Source organism: Tachypleus tridentatus, chromosome 13 (genome assembly GCF_004210375.1).
Source record: "Tachypleus tridentatus isolate NWPU-2018 chromosome 13, ASM421037v1, whole genome shotgun sequence".
Lineage (NCBI taxonomy): Eukaryota > Metazoa > Arthropoda > Merostomata > Xiphosura > Limulidae > Tachypleus > Tachypleus tridentatus.
Window position 1 is genome coordinate 10427904 of NC_134837.1, and position 18109 is coordinate 10446012.

The 18109-nt window shown below is 32.1% G+C and overlaps 1 pseudogene across 1 annotated transcript in view; it reads left to right on the forward strand.

Moving 5' to 3' along the window:
- LOC143240549 (guanylate cyclase 32E-like) overlaps nucleotides 1-14969 on the forward strand; it is a 75003-nt pseudogene extending 60034 nt beyond the window's left edge. Inside the window, exons 15-19 of the transcript XR_013021812.1 lie at nucleotides 2268-2336; nucleotides 5487-5661; nucleotides 10672-10770; nucleotides 12324-12415; nucleotides 12713-14969. The product of XR_013021812.1 is annotated as a guanylate cyclase 32E-like (transcript). The remainder of the gene's footprint in view (nucleotides 1-2267; nucleotides 2337-5486; nucleotides 5662-10671; nucleotides 10771-12323; nucleotides 12416-12712) is intronic.
- Nucleotides 14970-18109: the final 3140 nt, after the last annotated feature.

The window sequence follows — 18109 nt, forward strand, 5'->3', positions numbered from 1 at the left end:
TAGATCATAGTAATCATTAATAAACATCTTCTAGATTAGACCATAATAATAATTTATAAACAAATTCTAGATTAGACCATAATAATTATTCATAAACGCGTTGTAGATTAGATCATAATAAACATTCATGAACGATGGAGATTAAATCATAATGATCATTCATGAACATGTTCTAGATTAGATCATTAACGAAGATGTTCTAGATAAGACCATAATAATCATTAACGAATATGTTCTAGATAAGACCATAATAATCATTAACGAATATGTTCCAGATTAGACCATAATAATCATTCATGAACATGTTGTAGATTAGATCATACTCCCTATTCATGAAAATATTGAAGCTTAAACCATAATCAAATAGAAAGTACTGTCCCTACAAAACTTGTAAACAAATAGAATGTAGTGCTACAAAATTTGTAAACAAATAGAACGTACTGTCCCTACAAAAGTTGTAAACAAATAGAACGTACTGTTACAAGAGTTGTAAACAAATAGAACGTACTGTCCTTACAAAAGTTGTAAACAAATAGAACGTACTGTCCTTACAAAAGTTGTAAACAAATAGAATGTACTGTCTTCACAAAAGTTGTAAACAAATAGAACGTACTGTCCTTACAAAAGTTGTAAACAAATAGAAAGTACTGTCCTTACAAAAGTTGTAAACAAATAGAACGTACTGTCCTTACAAAAGTTGTAAACAAATAGAAAGTACTGTCCTTACAAAAGTTGTAAACAAATAGAATGTACTGTCTTCACAAAAGTTGTAAACAAATAGAACGTACTGTCCTTACAAAAATTGTAAACAAATAGAACGTACTGTCCTTACAAAAGTTGTAAACAAATAGAACGTACTGTCCTTACAAAAGTTGTAAACAAATAGAATGTACTGTCTTCACAAAAGTTGTAAACAAATAGAACGTACTGTCCTTACAAAAATTGTAAACAAATAGAAAGTACTGTCCTTACAAAAGTTGTAAACAAATAGAATGTACTGTCTTCACAAAAGTTGTAAACAAATAGAACGTACTGTCCTTACAAAATTGTAAACAAATAGAACGTACTGTCCTTACAAAGTTGTAAACAAATAGAACGTACTGTCCTTACAAAAGTTGTAAACAAATAGAACGTAATTGTCCTTACAAAAGTTGTAAACAAATAGAACGTACTGTCCTTACAAAGTTGTAAACAAATAGAATGTACTGTCTTCACAAAAGTTGTAAACACATTAAACGTACTGTCCTTACAAAAGTTGTAAACAAATAGAACGTACTGTCCTTACAAAAGTTGTAAACAAATAGAACGTACTGTCCTTACAAAAGTTGTAAACAAATAGAATGTACTGTCTTCACAAAAGTTGTAAACACATTAAACGTACTGTCCTTACAAAAGTTGTAAACAAATAGAATGTACTGTTATAAGAGTTGTAAACAAATAGAACGTACTGTCCTTACAAAAGTTGTAAACAAATAGAACGTACTGTCCTTACAAAAGTTGTAAACAAATAGAATGTACTGTCTTCACAAAAGTTGTAAACACATTAAACGTACTGTCCTTACAAAAGTTGTAAACAAATAGAATGTACTGTTACAAGAGTTGTAAACAAATAGAACGTACTGTCCTTACAAAAGTTGTAAACAAATAGAACGTACTGTCCTTACAAAAGTTGTAAACAAATAGAACGTACTGTCCTTACAAAAGTTGTAAACACATTAAACGTATTGTCCTTACAAAAGTTGTAAACACATTAAACGTATTGTCTTTGCCAGGTTGTAAACACATTAAACGTACTGTCTTTACCAGGTTGTAAAGAAATACAACCTACTGTCTTTACAAAAGTTGTGAACAAATAGATCATATTGTTCTTACAAAAGTTGTAAACAAATGAACGTACTCTCTTTACAAAAGCTTAAATAGAACGTACTGTCCTTACAAAAGTTGTGAACAAATAGATCATATTGTTCTTACAAAAGTTGTAAACAAATGAACGTACTCTCTTTACAAAAGCTTAAATAAAACGTACTATCCTTACAAAATTTGTAAACAAATAGAACGTACTGTCCTTACAAAAATTTGTAAACAATGTAACACAAACATTGTGCAGTAAATACCATAAAATACCTGTATAAACATCTGTTCAGTTTTAAGGCTTTCAACATATCTCTTTGTTTATTAAGATGGATAAATACCAAATAGAAAACAACTTAAGGCTTGATAGCTCATTATTTTATCAATACTGATTCATAACTATTTTTTCTCTTTAGGTTGTGGACTTTTTAAATGACTTATATACCTGCTTCGACCGTGTTATCAGTGATTTTGATGTTTATAAGGTAAGAGAGTGAAAGCTGTAATAAGAAATTCTACTCTGTGTTGAAGGTTTTTCTCAGTCATGTTTCACTTTACGTCACTTACTGTGATATAATTACCTATCGGGTAGACGTACACATCTATGTTGATTGATTGAAACGATTCGTTTACCTTTGACTTATTTCAGATTTAACCTAGTGAAACGTTTTCTCTTTTATCTTCCTATTTCTAAGTTTCAACTTATTAGAAAGTTACTCAAAAATGTTATAGATCTAATTAAAAAACGACAAAGAACGGTGACAGTTATGTTCATTTGAAACAAAGAACGGTGATAGTTATGTTCATTTGAAACAAAGAACGGTGATAGTTATGTTCATTTGAAACAAAGAACGGTGATAGTTATGTTCATTTGAAACAAAGAACGGTGATAGTTATGTTCATTTGAAACAAAGAACGGTGATAGTTATGTTCATTTGAAAAAAAGAACGGTAATAGTTAGGTTAATTGAAACAGAGAACAATGACAGTTATGTTAAATCGAAACATAGAATTGTGGTAGTTATGTTCATTAGAAAGAGAACAATGACAGTTATGTTAAATCGAAACATAGAATTGTAGTAGTTATGTTCATTTGAAACAGAGAACAATGACAGTTATGTTAAATCGAAACATAGAATTGTAGTAGTTATGTTCATTTGAAACAGAGAACAATGACAGTTATGTTAAATCGAAACATAGAATTGTGGTAGTTATGTTCATTTGAAACAGAGAACAATGACAGTTATGTTAAATCGAAACATAGAATTGTAGTAGTTATGTTCATTTGAAACAGAGAACAATGACAGTTATGTTAAATCGAAACATAGAATTGTAGTAGTTATGTTCATTTGAAACAGAGAACAATGACAGTTATGTTAAATCGAAACATAGAATTGTAGTAGTTATGTTCATTTGAAACAGAGAACAATGACAGTTATGTTAAATCGAAACATAGAATTGTGGTAGTTATGTTCATTTGAAACAGAGAACAATGACAGTTATGTTAAATCGAAACATAGAATTGTGATAGTTATGTTCATTTGAAACAGAGAACAATGACAGTTATGTTAAATCGAAACATAGAATTGTGATAGTTATGTTCATTTGAAACAGAGAACAATGACAGTTATGTTAAATCGAAACATAGAATTGTGGTAGTTATGTTCATTTGAAACAGAGAACAATGACAGTTATGTTAAATCGAAACATAGAATTGTGATAGTTATGTTCATTTGAAACAGAGAACAATGACAGTTATGTTAAATCGAAACATAGAATTGTGGTAGTTATGTTCATTAGAAAGAGAACAATGACAGTTATGTTAAATCGAAACATAGAATTGTGGTAGTTATGTTCATTAGAAACAGAGAACAATGACAGTTATGTTAAATCGAAACATAGAATTGTGATAGTTATGTTCATTTGAAACAGAGAACAATGACAGTTATGTTAAATCGAAACATAGAATTGTAGTAGTTATGTTCATTTGAAACAGAGAACAGTGACAGTTATGTTAAATCGAAACATAGAATTGTGGTAGTTATGTTCATTTGGAACAGAGAACAATGACAGTTATGTTAAATCGAAACATAGAATTGTAGTAGTTATGTTCATTTGAAACAGAGAACAATGACAGTTATGTTAAATCGAAACATAGAATTGTGGTAGTTATGTTCATTAGAAACAGAGAACAATGACAGTTATGTTAAATCGAAACATAGAATTGTGATAGTTATGTTCATTTGAAACAGAGAACAATGACAGTTATGTTAAATCGAAACATAGAATTGTGGTAGTTATGTTCATTAGAAAGAGAACAATGACAGTTATGTTAAATCGAAACATAGAATTGTGGTAGTTATGTTCATTTGAAACAGAGAACAATGACAGTTATGTTAAATCGAAACATAGAATTGTGGTAGCTATGTTCATTTGAAACAGCACTGGGGGGGTGTAAAGAAGTAACATGAACTTATAACACAAATTTGGGGATCATATTATGTCAGACGCAAGAAGGAAGCTGACACTTCTAATATCACAGGGTAATTATATCACACTATTGGGTGAAAGAAACTAATACTTCTAATATCACAGGGTAATTATATCACACTATTGGGTGAAAGAAACTAATACTACTAATATCACAGGGTAATTATATCACACTATTGGGTGAAAGAAACTAATACTACTAATATCACAGGGTAATTATATCACACTATTGGGTGAAAGAAACTAATACTTCTAATATCACAGGGTAATTATATCACACTATTGGGTGAAAGAAACTAATACTTCTAATATCACAGGGTAATTATATCACACTATTGGGTGAAAGAAACTAATACTTCTAATATCACAGGGTAATTATATCACACTATTGGGTGAAAGAAACTAATACTACTAATATCACAGGGTAATTATATCACACTATTGGGTGAAAGAAACTAATACTTCTAATATCACAGGGTAATTATATCACACTATTGGGTGAAAGAAACTAATACTACTAATATCACAGGGTAATTATATCACACTATTGGGTGAAAGAAACTAATACTTCTAATATCACAGGGTAATGATGTGACACTATTGAAAGAAACAAGCTAATGTCTCTGGTATCACAGGATTCACAGGGCAATTATATCACATTACTGAAAGAAACAAGCTAATGTCTCTAATATCACTAGATTATTACAACAAACTGTTGAAAGAAACAACAATATGGTTATTAGAATACACTACTGAAAGAAATAAGTTCAGAATTAGAGAGATGTGAGGAATTGCTGGAACAGACAACTTTATATAACAATATATAATAGTGTCTTTTGAATTAGAAATTATTGTTATGAAATAATTTGATCAGTTTAAGTGAAATTTTCGAAGATATGCAACACAGAATGACACAAAATTATTGAAAGTGATAAATAGTGATTTCCCGGATAGTTTTATCTTTTTAAACTAAATCTAAGAAGCAACATACACTTAGTAAACTAAAGGAAGTTACGTAGATTTACATATTTTCTAGATTATTCACAGGTAGTTTTTAAAGTAAAGAATTTCGAGAACTTAATGTAAAGTGTATTTAATATTTTATTATTTCTTACAACTAAGGGGCTATATTTTAATTAACATCAGGTTGAGACAATTGGAGATGCGTACATGGTAGTGTCTGGGTTACCAGATCGGAACGGGCTTATCCACGCACGAGAGATAGCACGAATGGCCCTAGCCCTGCTACATGAAGTGGATAACTTTAGGATCCGACACAAACCTCAGGATATGTTGAAACTACGGATCGGTATTCACACAGGTGAGACATGTTGGATGTACTACCTAGACCTGTATATCACTCTATAACAACAGGTAAGACATGTTGGATGTACTACCTAGACCTGTATATCACTCTATGACCACAGGTAAGACATGTTGGATGTACTACCTAGACCTGTATATCACTCTATAACCACAGGTAAGATATGTTGGATGTACTACCTAGACCTGTATATCACTCTATAACCACAGGTAAGACATGTTGGATGCACTACTTAGACCTGTATATCACTCTATAACCACAGGTAAGATATGTTGCATGTGCTGCCTAGACCTGTATATCACTCTATAACCACAGGTAAGACATGTTGGATGTACTACTTAGACCTGTATATCACTCTATAACCACAGGTAAGACATGTTGGATGTACTACCTAGACCTGTATATCACTCTATAACCACAGGTAAGACATGTTGGATGTACTACTTAGACCTGTATATCACTCTATAACCACAGGTAAGATATGTTGGATGTACTACCTGGACCTGTATATCACTCTATAACCACAGGTAAGATATGTTGGATGTACTACCTAGACCTGTATATCACTCTATAACCACAGGTAAGACATGTTGGATGTACTACCTGGACCTGTATATCACTCTATAACCACAGGTAAGATATGGTGGATGTACTACTTGGGTGGGTATATCACTGTATATCAAAATCTAAAAATGGTAAAATTAATTGTTATACAATAAAATAATATCATTCATGGCATAAACGTTGATTGAAACCCAGAACAATACATGGCTGTATGTGAATCTAGAAGTGTGGCTATGGCACCAACAATACATGATTGTGTGCGAATCAACAACAATACATGACTGTATGTGAATCTAGAAGTGTAGCTATGGTACCAACGATACATGACTTTTTGTGAATCCAGAAGTGTAGCTATGGTAGCAACGATACATGACTTTTTGTGAATCCAGAAGTGTAGCTATGGTAGCAACGATACATGACTGTATGTGAATCAACAACAATACGTGATTGTGTGTGAATCAACAACAATACATGATTGTGTGTGAATTAACAACAGTACATCACTGTATGTGAATCTAGAAGTGTAGCTTTGGCACCCACAATACATGATTGTATGTGAATCTAGAAGTATAGCTATGGTACCAACAATACATGATTGTGTGTGAATCAACAACAATACATGACTCTATATGAATCAACCACAATACAGGACTATGTCAATCTAGAAGTGTAGCTATGGTACCAAAATACATGATTGTGTGTGAATCAACAACAATACATGATTGTGTGTGAATCAGCAACAATACATGATTGTGTGTGAATCAACAACAATACATGATTGTGTGTGAATCAACAACAATACATGACTGTATGTGAATCAACAACAATACATGACTGTATGTGAATCAACAACAATACATGACTGTGTGTGAATCAACAACAATACATGATTGTGTGTAAATCAACAACAATACATGATTGTGTGTGAATCAACAAAAATACATCAGTGTATGTGAATCTAGAAGTGTAGCTATGGCACCAACAATACATGATTGTGTGTGAATCAACAACAATACATGACTGTATGTGAATCAACAACAATACATGACTATGTCAATCTAGAAGTGTAGCTATGGTACCAAGGATACATGACTCTTTGTGAATCAACAACAATACATGATTGTGTGTGAACAACAACAATACATGACTGTATGTGAATCTAGAAGTGTAGCTATAGCACCAACAATACATGATTGTGTGTGAATCAACAACAATACATGACTGTATATGAATATAGAAGTGTAGCTATGGCACCAACAATACATGACGGTATGTGAATCTAGAAGTGTAGCTATGGTACCAACGATACATGATTGTGTGTGAATCAACAACAATACATGACTGTATGTGAATCTAGAAGTGTAGCTATGGCACCAACAATACATGATTGTGTGTGAATCAAGAACAATACATGACTGTATGTGAATTTAGAAGTGTAGCTATGGTACCAACGATACATGACTGTATGTGAATAAACAACAATACATGACTGTATGTGAATAAACAACAATACATGACTGTATGTGAATCTAGAAGTGTAGCTATGGTACCAACGATACATTACTGTATGTTAATCAACAACAATACATGACTGTATGTAAATCTAGAAGTGTAGCTATGGCACCAACAATACATGATTGTGTGTGAATCAACAACAATACATGACTTTATATGAATCAACCACAATACAGGACTATGTCAATCTAGAAGTGTAGCTATGGTACCAAAATACATGATTGTGTGTGAATCAACAACAATACATGACTGTATATGAATATAGAAGTGTAGCTATGGCACCAACAATACATGACGGTATGTGAATCTAGAAGTGTAGCTATGGTACCAACGATACATGATTGTGTGTGAATCAACAACAATACATGACTGTATGTGAATCTAGAAGTGTAGCTATGGTACCAACGATACATGATTGTGTGTGAATCAACAATAATACATGACTGTGTGTGAATCAACAACAATACATGACTGTATGTGAATCTAGAAGTGTAGCTATGGCACCAACAATACATGATTGTGTGTGAATCAAGAACAATACATGACTGTATGTGAATTTAGAAGTGTAGCTATGGTACCAACGATACATGACTGTATGTGAATAAACAACAATACATGACTGTATGTGAATAAACAACAATACATGACTGTATGTGAATCTAGAAGTGTAGCTATGGTACCAACGATACATTACTGTATGTTAATCAACAACAATACATGACTGTATGTAAATCTAGAAGTGTAGCTATGGCACCAACAATACATGATTGTGTGTGAATCAACAACAATACATGACTGTATGTGAATTTAGAAGTGTAGCTATGGTACCAACGATACATGACTGTATGTGAATCAACAACAATACATGACTGTATGTGAATCTAGAAGTGTAGCTATGGTACCAACGATACATTACTGTATGTGAATCAACAACAATACATGATTGTGTGTGAATCAACAACAATACATGACTATGTAAATCTAGAAGTGTAGCTATGGCACCAACAATACATGATTGTGTGTGAATCAACAACAATACATGACTGTATGTGAATCTAGAAGTGTAGCTATGGCACCAACAATACATGATTGTGTGTGAATCAACAACAATACATGACTGTATGTGAATCTAGAAGTGTAGCTATGGCACCAACAATACATGACTGTATGTGAATCTAGAAGTGTAGCTATGGCACCAACAATACATGATTGTGTGTGAATCAACAACAATACATGACTGTATGTGAATCTAGAAGTATAGCTATGGCACCAACAGTACATGATTGTGTGTGAATGAACAACAATACATGACTGTATGTGAATCTAGAAATGTAGCTATGGCACCAACAATACATGATTGTGTGTGAATCAACAACAATACATGACTGTATGTGAATCTAGAAGTATAGCTATGGCACCAACAGTACATGATTGTGTGTGAATGAACAACAATACATGACTGTATGTGAATCTAGAAATGTAGCTATGGCACCAACAATACATGATTGTGTGTGAATGAACAACAATACATGACTGTATGTGAATCTAGAAGTGTAGCTATGGCACCAACAATACATGATTGTGTGTGAATCAACAACAATACATGACTGTATGTGAATCTAGAAGTGTAGCTATGGCACCAACAATACATGATTGTGTGTGAATCAACAACAATACATGACTGTATGTGAATCTAGAAGTGTAGCTATGGCACCAACAATACATGATTGTGTGTGAATCAACAACAATACATGACTGTATGTGAATCTAGAATTGTAGCTATGGCACCAACAATACATGATTGTGTGTGAATCAACAACAATACATGACTGTATGTGAATCAACAACAATACTTGACTGTATGTGAATCTAGAAGTATAGCTATGGCACCAATTATACATGATTGTGTGTGAATGAACAACAATACATGACTGTATGTGAATCTAGAAGTGTAGCTATGGCACAAACAATACATGATTGTGTGTGAATCAACAACAATACATGACTGTATGTGAATCTAGAAGTGTAACTATGGCACCAACAATTTGTTAATTTGTGTGAGTCAACAACAATATATGACACACGAAACATGACAACAAAGACACACGAAACGCAACTAAACAAAATACTACTAAAAATGAAAAAAGACAATACAATTTCACAAACACTTTATTCCTACCTACGCAAGACTGACTCACGCACACCATAAATATACGTCATCCCCAAACCTCATAAACCAGATTGTCCATTATGACCAATATTGTCGGAACCCAGTATCACCAGTTCTAGCCACAGTTTTCTCGGCATCACTGATTAATAGAAAGCTAGCTTATATCTTCAACAGAAAGTTCCAGTTTTTGTCGCTACTACCTTAACCTATTCACAGATAACCCGAAACTCATTTATCTCTACTCAAAACTATAGACCCATTGTTCCGAGAACTTTAAGTAAAGCTACCGAAGATAAAACATATAATCGTTACTTGTATATGTCAGCTGTATGTTTTCCTTTTGTTAATCCACAAGAGATCTTTCAATAATGTCATATTTTTATATGTGTTCGGCTGAAGTTATGCATTTCACAACAGTTTTGGATAAAAGCATAAACACAAACTACAACTCTCTTAAAACTTATGTAAATTCATTCTGTGTGCTGACAAGTAGTAGTTTAGGTAAGAATACTTACACAAGGATTTGGTTTAATGTAGTCTATATTTTATGATAGATGGTGCATAAAAATGCCAATAGATCGATATAATTAACTTTTAAGAGCTTACACGTAAACAAAGAACCAAAACGTATTTTATAGACATAACACTTCACTTATATAAATGTTATTTAACTAACAGCCACTATTACGATGCTTCAATAATTAACTTTCCACTTTAACTAAAATAGAATCTATTTCTACACGGTTTTCACTTTCCAGGTCCATGCTGCGCAGGCGTAGTAGGACAGAAGATGCCAAGGTATTGCTTGTTTGGCGACACAGTGAATACAGCGTCTAGAATGGAGTCTACAGGGGAACGTGAGTAACTATTTTTACACTGTTGGCTCTGATTTAAAATATAGCTATTTGCATCATTTATAACAATGAATTGAGAAGGAATATTCCAAAGAAAATAAAAATTCAAAAATTATACTTACCATGCTATGGACATTGTGACGTTTACCAAAGTGTCCAGTATACCGCGACTAAACTTTTTAAACGACAGGTTCGAGTTTGTTAAAGTGCAAATATGCAACGTTAGATTGAGTGTGGATCGAACCCTGAACTTTACCAGAAGTTTGACAGTTACAGACAATATTACTGCATATATTTATAAGGAATATATTTAAGTATGTTCTTACTAATGGTGATAAGTTCCTGTGAGCATATTTAATTATTTTGAGCTTTTCAGGATGTGAAACAAATTGCTAGAAAACGAACTCTTAATAAATTTACCATCACTGTTTGTTCATGTTACAAAGTTACGTGTCGTTTCCTGATGTTTTTCTGAAATCATCATTTTATTCCGATGAAACGTTGCTCAAGTCATCCACAGCCTATTTAATTTTATAACTCTTCATTTTAAAATATATATTTATTTTATAACAAATACGATTGTAATGTACTTGCGTGAACAATGTTTGTTTGTTTTTTTGAATTTCGCGCAAAGCTACTCGAGGGCTATCTGTGCTAGCCGTCCCTAATTTAGCAGTGTAAGACTAGAGGGAAGGCAGCTAGTCATCACCCCCTACCGCCAACTCTTGGGCTACTATTTTACCAACGAATAGTGGGGTTGACTGTCACATTATAACGCCCCCAAACGGCTGAAAGGGCGAGCATGTTTAGTGCGATGGGGGATTCGAACCCGCGACCCTAAGATTACGAGCCAAACGGGCCGCATGAACAAATATAAAATTATGTCACTGTAATATCTGAAATATATAGCTAATATAATAATAGCTTTAGTGAAGTTAACTGAAATTTGGTGTTCATTTGTGAGTACACATGTAACTAGTTCAATATTGTCTTTAGTTCAAAGCTTAACACTATTTAAGTAGACACTAATTGTAGTATGATCGACTTGTTTTCACTTTAATTATTTAACGTGGCACTAGAGCCATCTAGTGGTAGAAGAATCAACTACGAAATAGGGCACATATACATACTGTCGTTCTCCCAGAAGATTAGCACTTGATTAGACACTTGGTCATTAGTCCAACCATAATGACAAGTGTTAATTATGAAATGAGAAAATAAGACAAAAATTTGATATGTCAGGGTCGGCACCATCGATTGTTGAATTAGGGGTGATTTACAACTCTGAGAAGCATTTACAATTACTACTGCTTGAGCGATTTATTAGATTTAAAATAGTAATATATATATATATATATGTGTGTGTGTGTATACCTTAATAATAATAATGTTTTAAAAATTTCATGGAATTAAAAAATGTAAAGAATTCTCATTTTCTCTGTTTCAATGTAAAAAAAATTAAATATCCAAAATAAGTAATAAAATGACACTGGTTAATCAAACTTAAAAAAGTAATAATAGTGTGGCTTCTACTACATTGGTAATCTCGACAACAGCTCTCAAGATTCATGTGAGTCCAAACACTAAAGCAGTTCTCGATCAATTTGGAAACTTCATGCTGGTACCTCGAGGTGAAGTTGAAGTTAAAGTAAGATTAACTTATTCTATTTTTAACAGAATTTTATTTTTATTATTAATGGCGTTGAAGTTAAAGAAAGATCAGCTTATTCTGTTTTTAATAGAATGTTATTTCACTTATTATTGGTGGTGAAGTTAAAGTAAGATTAATTTATCCTATTTTTACTGATTTTACTTCACTTATTGTTTAAGTTGAAGTTGATGTAATGTTAAGTTATTATGTTTTAAACGAGTTTCATATCATTTATAAGTTTCCATTCGGTACAATATAGGTTGCAGTAACATATTTATCTATGTATTCATTAAGGGAAAAGGGAAAATGGAAACTTTCTGGTTGCTGGAAGAGATACACACGGACGATTCCATCAGTAACAGCAAAGCACAGCACCGACTTTTATAAGCATTTAGGAACGAGATGTTTCGTTATGGATGTCACATGGCTGGGTAACAATGAAGATGCCAAAGTGGAACATTCGTGTGCTGCTATAGTTTCTAAACGTCTACGTTTCGACTTCATGTAGCTGGAGAAGAGGCGAAAGGTCGAATGTGGATTTATTTCTGTAGTAGTTTAGTAAATACTGTTATGTAGCATGATATAAGATGTAAATATTCACATATACATTAAGAAGGAACTTAATATCTTATCTAAGCTTCTGTACTTTATATATATATATATCTTCGTTTTCTATTAGGCATAACAGTTATTTAATTATATCGCCTTTTTGTAGTGTGTTACAGATCTGTATCTACGATTTTGACGTACGGAAATTTCTATATGCTGTAATTATCGTAACAAAACACATCTGAGTGTCAGATCATACAATCTGAAAATGTAAAGTAACTCAAAACAATTTACTCATTTTTCATGTAGGTGTTTAAAAAGTGCTATATGTGATCTATTTCTGTTTGTTTTCTCTTCAGAAAACTCTAATTTGAGGGAATTTAAAAGCATAATAACTCATTTAATAGCACGGTTACTACGAAGCTGGTCTGAAGAACAAAGCATTGTTCTATTAAAGTAACAGTTGAATAATGAAAGTGTTGCCGATGTTCGGTGTTTAAACATATTTAAACAGGGAGTAGGACAAGTGAACATTATTAGGACATGTGAGTTTAAGATGTAGCGGGTCAGTTGTTAATAGTCATTTCCATATATGTATAAATCAAACTTAACTTAATAATCCTAAAGTGTTTTCTGTTTGACAAAATACCATATTTAGTTTTGCTTAAGAATAAGCGATATTTTACTCCATAGTTCACAAAGAATTCATAAAAAAGAAGATATGGAACGTTATTCATTATTTTGCAATAATAATTGCATACCTTAAGATACCATGTAAAATAAAGATATTAAACAAACTATCTAATTTAAACCATAAAATGTACCTTCACATGTCTCATTAGAAATAGGGTTAATTAGCAAAGAAGTACCTATATTATGAATTAGGGTTAATTCGCGTGTTTTTTTTTATATCAAAGACACCTTGGGCTGAGCCCACCGAGGGGAACCGAACCCCCTGATTTTAGCATTGTAAATCCGTAGACTTACTGCTGTACTAGCGGGAGGTAGGGTTAATTAATAAAGAAATACCTATAATTAGAGTTAATTAGCAAATAAATACCTATGTTATGAATTAGGGTTAATTAGTAAAGTAAATTCAATATTCTTCTATAGGGGAAATCTTATACATAACCTGACATAAGCGTATTTCAAGGATTTCATTCATATATACCTGGTTGAAAACTTAAAAATAGTTGAGTATAATATGCTTTAGGTTTACTTTAATGTTGTATATAATCTCTTGATCGTAGAACTTACAACTTGTTTATTATTATTTACGTCTCTACGCTCTTCTATCTAATAATTACTAATTGTGTTAATATTTATGTTACAATAAGAATACTCCCAGCTTGGAGTGTGTAAGTTCTTGGTCACACGTACCTACTGTCTCATACTTGAAGACACCTAGCAACGAGGTTATGAAATACGTACCTTGTTCTACCGTCAGGCCTAATATAAGAACAATTTGATTCTTTGAAGGGTATAGAAAACCACAGCTTCGTTTATTCCTATAAAAGAACAAAGAACACTAACAACAATGAATTCTATAAAATAAAGAAAAGTAATATAATAATACTAAGTCGTATCATTCTTAAACTAAAATAAAAATTGTTTTCATTGTGTGTAATATGACAAGCATTTCAAAGTATCAGAACGTTAGTTGTTATTATCCACTTGCACACTGTTTAATGAGATATTGGACATTTTCACGTTTTAATATAATTTTGCTGCAAGCAGTAAACGATTTACACGTAGAATGTAGAACAAATATTACAGGAGAAGTTATTAGAACACCAAATAACTGTAGTCTTTACTTATTTGTTGTTGGAAGTGAAAACTCGTATGTCCAGTTATTTATTTTCGTGAGAAATGTACAATTTTTAGAGTTTGTTTGTGTCTTGATCTTATTTGATTTTGTGTGAATATATATATATATATAGCAAGATGTAAAGTTTCATGTGTTATTTCTGTAAATGAATTAGTAATAAATTCAATTAGGAAATTGATGTAAGAGTTAGTAGCCGGTTTACTAATATGTTAATCTACTCTGACAGTGGGTTGGGGTTTCCTGTTGTAATTGTAATGTGAATTTAGCGGCATCTAGTGTGCTTTGATGTAATGAGTATCATTAATTTTGTTGGCGCCAAAATGCATTAGAATTATAATTTTTCTTAAAACATACCAGCGTTTTAGCATAAGGCATTTTGATAATGTTCATTTGACAGCAGTTTGCAGTAATTTTACTTCAGTAACCATTACATAATAATCACGTTGCCATCTATATAAAATTAATGGAGAGAGAAAATATTAAAAACATGACATTATTTCAGATAAAGAAAACTTATTAGATCCATTTCGCTTAAACGATTTCATTCGGCTTAAAACAAATAAAAAACTCCAATTTTTAAGTAAGTAATAACGGATCATGTTTTTATTTTTCTAAATAGCTTTAGTCTTATACTTTGAGGTTTTGTATTCTCTATATTTGTAAGTTAAGTATGAAGCTACACAATGTTTGTCCACCGCTGGTATCGAAGCCCAGTTTCTAGCGGTGTTAGGGGATGAGAGACTATTTTCTGTAAAGAATTCCAACATAAAACAAAATGAAATTTAGAACCATGGTATTTATATACCTTCAAACTTTATTGTATACGTAACTAATAATTAATTTATTGTGTGCGCCATGAACAAAGTTGTCACTATTGAAATTATTATATTTCGAGGAAAGAAATTGTTTTGGCACAGTGAACGTATGTGATACTGATCTATGTGTTATTTTTAATCACTGATGTTGTAAAAGTACAGAAAATGCCATTATTCCCTTCAAACTTTGTTTTTGTGGCCTGGATAATGAAATTTAGAAATTAATCTATTTTCTATGTAAAAACGGGCAAATTTGCACATTTTCATTTACATAAGGTCTGAATAAAACAACATATGAATCACGATTTACAAGTATTTATAATAAAGTTATACAAAAATGAACAAAAATGTTTAGAAGTGAGTAGTTTTCCGAGATTTACGACTGTAATGTAAATCACTTTTACGTAAGAGCCCCCAAATATAGTCTCCCATTATGTTTTCGTTATACGCTCCCAGGTTACAAAAGCAAAGTTTGAAGAGAAAAATAAGTTTTTTTACATTTACTTTAGGCATAAGCAATTGGGAAATAATACTTTCTGCTCAGGAACAAGAAAAAGTACAAATTTTGCTACATAGTGATATCTATATATGTTTGTGGCTAAAAAATAATCCCTTCTTAGCTTTTGACATTCCTTTTTTATGTTTTTGATCTCATAGTTGCTTACAGTGTTTGTTACTTGTAAGCATAAAACTGTACAATCAGATGTTCCCATCAGTAGGTATCGAAACCCAACTTTTAATGTTATAAGCCATCAGACATGAAAGAAAGTATGTGAACAAATGTTTGTCTCGGTTGTCCTTCGTCGGTTTGATTAACTATTTCATTTATTTCAGTCTCAGGCTGTTTGTTTAGTAAATAGGTATTGTGCGTAAAAATATGTTAATACATACCAAGTCTGATATTACCATATAACAGATACTTTGTTCAGATTACTGCTCATATTACCATGTAAGAGATAATTTGTTAAGGTTAAGACAACTGATTTGTTGAATTTCTTGTCAATATCTGTTAAGGTTGTTGTCAACATTACCATGTAACAATTTTTGTTGAGGTTGTTGTCAACTTTAACATGTAACAATATCTGTTAAGGTTGTCGTCAACATTATCAGGTAACAATATCTGTTGAGGTTGTCGTCAACACTATACGTAACAATATCTGTTGAGGTTTTGTCAACTTTAACATTTAGCAATATCTGCTAAGGTTGTTGTCAACACTATCACGTAACAATATCTGTTGAGGTTGTTGTCAACACTATACGTAACAATATCTGTTGAGGTTTTGTCAACTTTAACATGTAGCAATATCTGTTAAGATTGTTGTCAACACTATCACGTAACAATATCTGTTGAGGTTGTCGTCAACATTATCACGTAACAATATCTGTTGAGGTTGTTGTCAACACTATCACGTAACAATATCTGTTGAGGTTGTTGTCAACACTATCACGTAACAATATCTGTTGAGGTTGTTATCAACACTATCACGTAACAATATCTGTTGAGGTTGTTGTCAACACTATCACGTAACAATATCTGTTGAGGTTGTCGTCAACATTATCAAGTAACAATATCTGTTGAGGTTGTCGTCAACATTATCAGGTAACAATATCTGTTGAGGTTGTTGTCAACACTATCACGTAACAATATCTGTTGAGGTTGTTGTCAACATTATCAGGTAACAATATCTGTTGAGGTTGTCGTCAACATTATCAGGTAACAATATCTGTTGAGGTTGTCGTCAACATTATCAGGTAACAATATCTGTTAAGGTTGTTGTCAACACTATCACGTAACAATATCTGTTGAGGTTGTTGTCAACATTATCAGGTAACAATATCTGTTGAGGTTGTTGTCAACACTATCACGTAACAATATCTGTTGAGGTTGTTGTCAACATTATCAGGTAACAATATCTGTTGAGGTTGTCGTCAACATTATCAGGTAACAATATCTGTTGAGGTTGTTGTCAACACTATCACGTAACAATATCTGTTGAGGTTGTTGTCAACACTATCACGTAACAATATCTGTTAAGGTTGTTGTCAACATTAACAAGTAACAGGTAATTTTCTGAGATATATTTGTTAATATTGTTGTATAACACTTTTACACAACTGTGAAGAAAGTCGATAAACAACTCGAAAATGTTTAAACTTGATCACCGCCATGAGGCCGTAAATACAGTCTGCCATTATGTAGAAATAACAAAGCTAGGGTTAATTTCCTATATAATACAACATGATTTTTGGGTAACTCATATATCGATAAAAAACAGATTTCATGACAAATTCCATATTTTTATTTCTGTCTTCTTGAAACTACCAGGCAAAATGACTGAGATAAAAGAGAAGTACAAAAAAACGTGTTTATTAGTAAGACGCTTGAAAAAAGAACAGTTTATAAGATTTGTACAAAAAACGTGTTTATTAGTAAGACGCTTGAAAAAAGAACAGTTTATAAGATTTGTACAAAAAACGTGTTTATTACTAAGACGCTTG